Raw genomic sequence first — 9,510 nt, 5'->3', positions numbered from 1 at the left:
TTATGATTTAAGACAGTTACTCAAGCTTAAGAATGAGTTCTTTTGGTGGGATGCTTATCAAAGGTCATTTGAATCTTTTAAAAAAATAGATGTGTTTTGTGCTCACTTTGAAAGGTTTTGCTCCTGCTTTGAAAAACATAATCACTACAGACGCCAGCGGCAAGGGTCTTGGTGCAGTTCTCATGCAGAAAGATGACCGTGAAGTGGAATGCAGCATTGTTTTTGCTTCCGGCTCTCCTACCCCCATGGAGAAAAAATACTCTGTAATAGAGAGGGAGGCATTAGCATGTGTGTGGGGACTTGAACACTTTTGCCAGTTTGTCTGGGGTAATAAGGTCAACTTACGTAGTAACCACAAACCCTTGAGAAAGGTTTTCACAACAAAATGTCTCTATGCTGTTTCGGCCAGACTTGCACGAATGTCAGTACGTTTGTTTGATTTCAACTATGAGGTCCAGTATGTGCCTGGTTCCAAAAACGTTTTTACCTATTTTTTAAGTAGCATGCCCGTCTACTCTGATGCCCCAGTAAATGACAAGGAGTACGAGGAGTTATGTGTTACAAACATCAATGTGGAATCACACGGAATTTAAATGAATGAATGGAAGTTAAAGCTATCTAAAGATGAAGTCTCATGTGAGGTTCTGGGTATGATTGCCAGAGGTTGGCCTGAAAAGAAGGTCGTACCTGAAGAAATTCACCCTTCCTGGGAGGTTAAACGTGTTGTCGGATGAGGATGGTTTGTTGTTGAGCAGCGGAAAGACGATCCCTCCAACTAAACTTAGAAAAGAAAATTATGGACATTTGCCATGAGGGTCAGCTGGGCATCATCAAGACGAAATTTAGAGTAAAGAATTGGTATTAGTTGCCTGAGGTAAATATTTCAATAGAAAAAATAGTGGGAGAGTGTACTATGCGTAGTAATTCAGTCAAATCCCAGGTTACATTCAGACCCCCAGTACATCTCATCTCATGTCCAACTATGCCATAGGAGGGAGTGGGAATCAACATCATGGGGCCCATTATGGATAATGGTGAACAGGTGCATACCATTGTACTTATTGACCATTTTTCTAAATGGCCTGAATTTGGTTTTGTAATAAAAGCTGATGCCCACGGTGTTGTCAAATTCCTAGATTAAATTTTCGTGAGAGAAGGATTACCAAAATGCTTAGTTAGTGACAACGGGAAAAAATTCACGTCAGAGGTCTTCCAATCGTATCTAACTAGAAACGAGATAAGACAACGTCTGTTTACCATCCTGCTGGTAATGGTGCAGTTAAGCGCTTTAATAGCGTTATTAAGGGCATTATCCAGTTGGCCAAGAATAACGACCTGGTATGGAAACAAGAAATTCTAAAAACATTGTGGGCGTATTGCATAACACCTTGCAGTTGCACGGGTCACAGTCCATTTGAGGTCATGAGGGGCAGATCTCCCATGTCAAAGGACAATATGGGGTGGTTGTCGGCTGCCAGGAGAGTGGACTGGTCTGCTGACCATGTGAAGTGTAGGCTTGAGGAGGCACAGGCAAATTCCCAAAAACTTTTGACAGGAATCATAGCAGTAAAGAAGTACATTTAATGGTTGGAGACATGATAAGGGTTAAAAGGAGTGGTCACCCGAACAAAGGAGAGAACAAGTTCTCAAAACCCCTCTACATGAGCAAAATCTTTTGTAACCCAGACCTTCTCAGTGATGGTAGAGTGTGGCATTTTTCAGCGCTGTGCTAGTGCTAACAACCCAAGACAATGGTGTTAGTTCAGGACATGACAGCTCTGTTAGTGATTTGCACAGATCTATTGATACCAACACTTTCAACTCCAGAGAAGACTACGTAAGTGATTCTGATAACGAGGTTGAAGGTGAATGGTTACAACCCAATGTTGTTGACATGCGTGAATGAAATGTATAAACTAAAGCATAATGTCTTTGCTGTCTAATAGATCGATTTTCTCTATTTTTAGGCATTTGAGACATATTCTGTCCTTGCCTGTTGATATTATATCAGAGGTGATAATTTATTGGGAGTAGTTAGCAGAATGATCCGGATGACCCCTTGTTTACTCTGGGGTCGCAACTTAGAAGCAAAGATCTTATTTGGTAGGTGCAATTTTGCAACAGTACATAGTGGGGGCTTTGTTTATCATGAGGGTTACATAATATCAAAAAATTATATGATTGACTGTCACATTACAAGTTTGGACTGGGTAATGGTTTTCTCCTAGTGTTTATGTTTATCTTCTTTTCCAATTCTTTTTCGTTATGTTCGACATTTAAGACTTGGGGCGGGAAATGTTTAGCCATCAGGTTGTAATATTATGAATGAGTTGTCTTTGCTACGATGGGTTGTAATAAATGATCAGGTGTCAAAGGGCAAGCTAAAAGTTTTTTGATGACATGCGACATGACTGGTGCTCAGCAAGTAGGAATCTGTTTATACACAAGTTGTTTTGATGAACTAAAGCATTATAGCCAACTTTATGAATATATATTGAATTATGTTGATTGGGAGTGTAGAATGAAAGCATTCTATAACTCCCTTTGTAGTAAGGTTCTCCTGTCTTTGCATTTATATTAAATGTTTGTGTATCTATTTATATGTATTATATTGTATTATATATATGTTTTTAAATGTGTTTTACAGCCTTGATGAAGTTCTTCTAATAGAACGAAACGCACTTGGCTGCTTGGTGTATATTTTTCAAATACAAAGAAGAATAAAGAATTTTGAGTACTTTCAACACTGGACGGACATTTGTAAAATTATTTTGTTTGGACATTGTAATTGGGTGGTGCAACCTACAGTTGGTAACATGGATGTATACATACACCAGCCGGGACCGCGGGGACCAGATCCAGGTTATCAGGCAGATGACTCTTCTTTTCCAAATCGGATGCGAGTTGACCCTTTCCCCCCGAGCCCCGATTTTCGCTGAATAGCTTTTAGCATTGAATTTTTTGCTTATTTGAAGTGGCAGTAAGTACGCCGACACTTTTTACCACACACCTTAGCGCGTGTGTAGGTACCACATTGGTTTTGTCACGTGGCTTCATTCACCCTTCGCCACTCACGTATCACCTTCATGGTCCTGAAGAAAGCCCCGTTAATCACTCAGTGGGGGCTGAAACATGTAGACCACCACATATAGTCATCAACTGATAGGTAATTAATCCTTACTTGTTGCATCACACATATTTTAACTCATATCCTGAGCCGCCAATAATAAAATTAAGGCAAGGATTCTCAGAGGTATTTTAAACTGTAGAACTTCACATTACATTTTCGCACCATCACCAGCTCCGCTGTAATCAGGCGTCGTAGAACTACCGGGGGGGCATTCGGCCACCCTGTTGGGACCCTAATGATGAAGCATGACACCAACCAGGTTGGTGTGTGAGGGGTTTTTGAACAACACCCAATGGGACATAGCTCATGCCACAGTGACTACAAGTAATTACATGCGTGTATCAAGATGGAGAGAGAGGACCAGAAAGCTAGTCCTTATCCCCCGGATTATATGTAAGTAAATCAAAAGTGGACTAGCTAAATAATCAAAAGAAAACAAATTGTTTTAATTTATCAAGGACTCAAGTATGTTTTGTCAACGGTTTGTGGCACCTGGTAGGTGTGCTCATAAAGCCCTCACCCACCAACCTAGTTGGTGGCATGCTTCATCATCGGGCCCACCCAGTGACACCTAGCGTGTCCCGGGTGTGCTTCGACGCCTGAAGACAGCGGAGCAGGTATGTCGCTGTGTGTGCGGTGAAGACTGTTATGGATTGTGAGTTTAAAACGGAGGAACTGTCCGAATGGTAGGTTTTCTCTCAGGGGCCGGGGGTGAAAGCTGTTGTAGTGCAGTAGGGAGTTCCTTGCCGTTGGTTTATAGTAAGTCGTCGTGGTTAGGGTTCCATCTTTTGCCCTGATGTCTAGGTCCAGGAAGGGCAATGCTTCGTTACTGGCGGAGCTAGTAAACTTCAAGTATTGGTCCCTGGTATTGAGCCATGTCATGAAGTTGTCCAGGTCAATCTGTGTGCCTTGCCAAATGACCAGGATATCGTCAATGTACCTGTGCCATTTCAGGATATGGTGACTGAAGGGGTTACTGGTCGTGGCAATGTGGGAGCACTCAAAGTCCTGAAGAAAGCCAGCATAGACATAAGGCACTGGCTGAAACATGTTGACACACCCCAGGATGTGGGAGGTCGTAACTCGCCCCTAGCATCCAATAGCCTTATTTTTAACCGCTGACGGTGACCCAGCCAATAAAGTGTATTTGCCCTTGGGCACTGGGATCCCCGCCAAGCCGTTTTAAACTCACAATCCATAACAGTCTTCACCGCACACACAGCGACATACCTGCTCCGCTGTCTTCAGGCGTCGAAGCACACCCGGGACACGCTAGGTGTCACTGGGTGGGCCCGATGATGAAGCATGCCACCAACTAGGTTGGTGGGTGAGGGCTTTATGAGCACACCTACCAGGTGCCACAAACCGTTGACAAAACATACTTGAGTCCTTGATAAATTAAAACAATTTGTTTTCTTTTGATTATTTAGCTAGTCCACTTTTGATTTACTTACAAGTAATTACACCCACATAGTGGGCCCGTCCACATTGTTTAAGTACTATACGCTCCTGGGGACAAGGATGCGCCCCCCCAAAAATCCTTGCTCTCCCATTGATTTCTCTAACATGCATGAATCTCCAACCTGCTCAGAGAGAAGTACGGACTCCGCTTCTGTGCACTGTTCGAACAATACCAGTAGAGTGTGGCAACGTGTTGTTCCACCCATACAGCTTTCCGACTATGTATGTGATTAGTATGTTATTAACAAATGGATATGTAACCCCCTCTTTGCATCCTTTTCCCAATCCCTCCACCCTCCCTATTCCTTACGCACTTTGTTACAATTCAAAAGGGGGAAGATGTGTTCTGTTTCTTTTGTCCTGTCCGGGACACCGTCCCTTTTCTAGCCATCAGCGGCCGACAGCTGGTGACTGAAGCGTTTGGACGTGTTCCCGGAGCGCAACCACCAGAGAATACCGGTGTTGGTCATTCAATAAAGCTTTCCCTAAACTACTTCGAGTACGGCGTTTACTTAACAGGAGAGTAGTCTCTTACTTAGAACAACGAGAACTGGAGCCGAATTAAAAAATATTGAGATACATTATTGGGGATCCGTTGTGTGGGTTCGGCTCCCACACAACTAAGTAGAGTTTATAGCGAATAATAATCGTAGATGTTCATAAACCCACGCATCGCCATTTTAGTTTAAACCTAACGATGAACACCAAAGAAAAATGAATTCAAAATAGGCGCCTTACAAATTCTAGAAATATATCAATTGAGTGAGTTCGTTCTTCCCAAAAGTTTATTTGGTTCAATCATAGAATTACACCTTCGGGTAACGTTCGCGCTATATAAAATCGCATTAAATAAATAGGACCCGCCGAGCACTACTGAACGGCCTACCAAGCCCGCCCTGGAAGCGGTGAATGATGAAGAGTCAAACCATCCCCTTAAAACCAAAGATAGGAGCAGAGAGGGGGATACGTCACAAGCACCGTCCTCGTGACAGCGGGACGTTTAGCCAGTCGGTTAGGCACTAAGGAGTGGTACAGGAGACTCCTGGAGGCTTCGCACTCAGCGATCGTGACGCAGTATACAGGTCGGGTGGCTCTCGTCCGCGGAAGTCTGCCTAGCACAGCTATGGTGTTCACGAAGAAGTGCTGGAAGCAGCAACAGGAAGCGACGCACTCCTGAGTCGTGACGCAATGTGCGGGCCGGGTGGCTCTCGTAGGCGGAAGTCTGCTCATCCACACCTGTTCATGGGGGACAGGGGTGTTCCAGCTTTGTCAGGTCTGATTTCGCCCGCTGATCGGGGGCAAAAGTAATCCAGTGAATAGTAGGACCCGTCAAGAGACGGCAGTCGGGACACCCAACAGGTATATTTTATGATAAATGTACCTCTGTCAAGAAGTAAGGAACAGAGTTTCCGGTCTTTTTTCTGCACGGTTAATGCGAAAGGGAAGCCGGTGCCCTGCTCTCAGGGGGTGCAGTGACACGCAAATAGGTGTGTACAGCCTGACCCAGTATTCTGTACTTACAAGAGGCAAATAACTACTAGTAGCTTATCAAGTGATCCCATGTCATGGGTGCTACTTTTCGCTCGTCCTAGTTTTTTAGTCAGCAGCACTTTCAGTTCTGCGATTTCTCTGTCCATACTTAATATACAAACACAAACTACTAGTGACAGAAATCAAAGTCATGTAGGCTAAAACTCCATAGCTGCCTCAAAGTTTTAGGCACGACATGAAGCCACTTGGCAGTAGAGCTTGACTTGAAACCCCAGCACATTGATGCGGAAAGCTTAGCACGAACCGAGCTGGTTCATTAAACGATTTGTCGTGAAAATGACACAGCAAACGTCATGTTAAAATATGATGCTCTCAAATTGAAGATCTTATTTTTTTGAATGGTTGTTTTTTTATTTTAGTCCATTTGAATATGTCACTGCATAAACATTTGTTAAAAAGGTACTTTCGACATGAAATTTTCCCCACCTTTAACACCCCGACATCGCTCTCATGAGTGAACTAGGAGATCAGTTAGTCATGTACTCTGTATATGTAAAGCCAATATTGTTTGTGGAGCGACATTATGGTCATAATAGCCATACTTAAATATAACACTCAATTTCAGCTGAATTCCTTTAAGCTGATTTCAAATTTGACACTTCATCGAAATGAGGCACAGTGAATTGTAGTGATTTTCATACCATAAATAACGTTAACAAAATAGGGAGTCCCACGAATCGACCCCTCAATGACTATTTTGTGCCTTTTTAGGTTTCGCCTGGCGATCCGCTGCGCAGCAGAAAACTTTTGTTTACAAGTATGTGGCTTATTCCCGCCCCTCTCTTCCATTGGCTAGCTCCATAAATGGAGGCTAACCATTGGAAGAAAGATCTGCCCGTCATTGTCCGAGGCGATTCGTGGGCGTTCCGGCGATTTTTTTTCCCTCTCCGCCCCTTTTAACACGTCATGCGGCGGTGGGCGGATGTTTTTTTTTGGGGACGCCATGTTTTTTTCATTTCATAGTGGCTTTTGCAGGAGTGGGCTGCGCTTCAAACTTGTTGTGCATGTGTGCAATTATGTCTGGCACTTTGTTGGTCCGTGTGCACTGTTCTATATGCATACGTGGAGTAGGTATGGTGTACGTCGGTCACAGTGTGCATGTATAGATACTCTATGCACAACAAAACAAAACCGTTTTGCTTTGTCAGCGTCTCCAGTGCAGTGAATTTGATTACGGTTGGGTCGCGTTTCAGCTACATTTTTATCCCATGCCAAAGAGTTCCCGTACTGTACGGAATTACATTGTATTGTCCATACTTCTTTTGAGTGGGTTATATATTTGTATTACTACTGCTACTTTGCCCCGGATATGATTTCTCCAATGCAGCTGCAGTTCAGCAGTGAATGCTATGCTACAGTGGCGTTCAGATACTCACGCCCACAATACTCCCATGTTGTGAGCTTCTCTCCTATACGTCTCTACGGGCTGCTGAGCAAAGTGAGTTGTCTTAAAACATAAACCTCTATTGGAAAAACATGGTCCGCGTTTGCAAATTTTGTGTCTCACTCGAATCCTTAGCAATAACAACATGGTCATGGAAGAGCAATGTGTTGCACAATTAGAGTGCGCTTCGGGCTGTGCATGTTGGTAAGGAAAACAGAATTAGCCTGCGAAGCAAGAGCTTTACAGTCAATACGGTAGTATCCATAGGCAACTCCAGGCTGAGCAGTGCGGTGTTTGTGCAGCGGGGGAGCTGCAAGGAGCTCGGATGGGGGAAGGCTCAGGATCCTCAAGTGAAAAGTTAGCAACAGACGGCGCGCTCGCGCCCGGGCAGGCTCCGCATCATCTGCAGCAGCCCGGAATCCCTGCAGCTAGTTGTGTTTTGTAGATTTTTTTTCGCTAATCGCTGCCGGTCATAGTCTCTGCTGCCCCATCCAAGTTCTGTTCTCGTCGCTTTTGTTCGCCTTTTGTTTTTGAGACTGGGGTTTTTGTGCTGCTGGTTTTCCCACCTTCTCCTTCTTGCATGGATGAATCATGGCTACGCTTGTGTGCCGGGTCCAGTTCTTAGATGACACAGATCCTTTCAACAGCACCAACTTTCCCGAGCCCACCCGGCCCTGCTCTACACCTTCCGGGAGGACATCGCGCTCATCAACCAGGTGGCAGGGGTGCACCGGCTGCTGAAAGCCCCGCACAAGGTAAGACCGCGGGGTGGGTGTGTGGTGCGGGAGGTGCCCTCCGTGGCGGGCACTGTGCGAGAGTGGGTCGGTCCCTGCAGGAGGACAGTTTAGGGGATCTGATGATTGCAGCCTGGGGTTACGAGTGGGGGTCTTTGTGTTTTACAGCCAGGGGTCCACGGAGGGCTCCTTCACTTTGTATGGAAGGGGGGGGTTTTAATTGGGTGTCACTTTATTGGAAACACAACGTGGATCTGAGACCGCCCACAGTGCGCAAACATACACTGACACTGCACCATTTTTCGAACTGTGTGATGATCACGGGCACAAGTGTGCCCTCTCCCCACATCAGCCATTTACCTGTATCCCCAGCGACCACTCCTGAGCCCAGAGAACAATCTGCGACCCTTTCGGGGTCGTGTAATTTTTTAGCTCCTCGATGCCCCATCTCCCGTGGTGCACCCACCCCGTGCCACAGGCACGCCAGAGCTGGAGGGCTGATGGCAGGACGCGCCTCCAGACAAGAGTTGGTATTGAGAGCGCCACCGAGGATGGGGTGTAGGGTGCACTGCAGTGCTGCTCCACTGCGGGAAACGAGGCAGCCTGCCAGGCTCTGCTGCTGTGTCACCAGATACCACGACTCGCTGCATCACCGTCCCGCATGTGTCGCAGATTTCTTAGACTTCCCCTCCAGTCCAGTGGCATAGATGGGGTGCCATGACCCCTTTGCATGTAATGGGAATAAGCCCCGAACTGCTTCCTTGAGAAGTCAAATTCAGCTGTAATCAGGGTTCACTGGGCCTCTCTGGCCCTGGTACCACTACACGTTCTGCACCACCATACCTATGCCCTTGATCGAGTCACCACCTCTCTCCGCTCTGCGACCTCCCAATGGGCAACCGTCAAACAATTGACTTTTTACATGCAGATCTAGCATACATTCTGTTAAGACGGCAGGTCACCCGCAGACCCACTTTCTACCAGTTGCAGTGATGCCCGCTGGCTGGCCGCCTCACGCCTGGTTATCAGTGAGCCCCGCGCGTTATCCAGTCATCTGTCAAGACGCTGGCCCCAGCCACTTTTACATCCACAGAGAAAGCAGTGGGGGGTCGGAAGGGACGCTGCGACGGGTGGGGGAGGGGTGAGAGGTTCAAAGGTGCCACAGCTGAAACTGCCTCGCCGGCATTTTGTGCCCCATGCCTGCTTTTGCTGGTAGAAACAGTTCCTCGGTGGCTATGCGTTGACAGGGT

General features: G+C 45.9%; 1 protein-coding gene across 3 annotated transcripts in view; it reads left to right on the top strand.

Moving 5' to 3' along the window:
* Positions 1–5,773: 5,773 nt before the first annotated feature.
* LOC144769073 (E3 ubiquitin-protein ligase RNF14-like) overlaps positions 5,774–9,510 on the top strand; it is a 140,903-nt gene continuing 137,166 nt past the window's right edge. The window contains exon 1 of one of the 3 annotated variants that reach the window (XM_078653072.1): positions 5,774–5,950. The gene's annotated coding sequence lies outside the window, so the exon portion shown is untranslated. The remainder of the gene's footprint in view (positions 5,951–9,510) is intronic. The other 2 variants (XM_078653073.1, XM_078653071.1) reach the window with 2 other exon arrangements.

This window comes from Lissotriton helveticus, chromosome 7 (genome assembly GCF_964261635.1).
Source record: "Lissotriton helveticus chromosome 7, aLisHel1.1, whole genome shotgun sequence".
NCBI lineage: Eukaryota > Metazoa > Chordata > Amphibia > Caudata > Salamandridae > Lissotriton > Lissotriton helveticus.
This window is presented reverse-complemented; position numbering and strand designations above follow the sequence as displayed.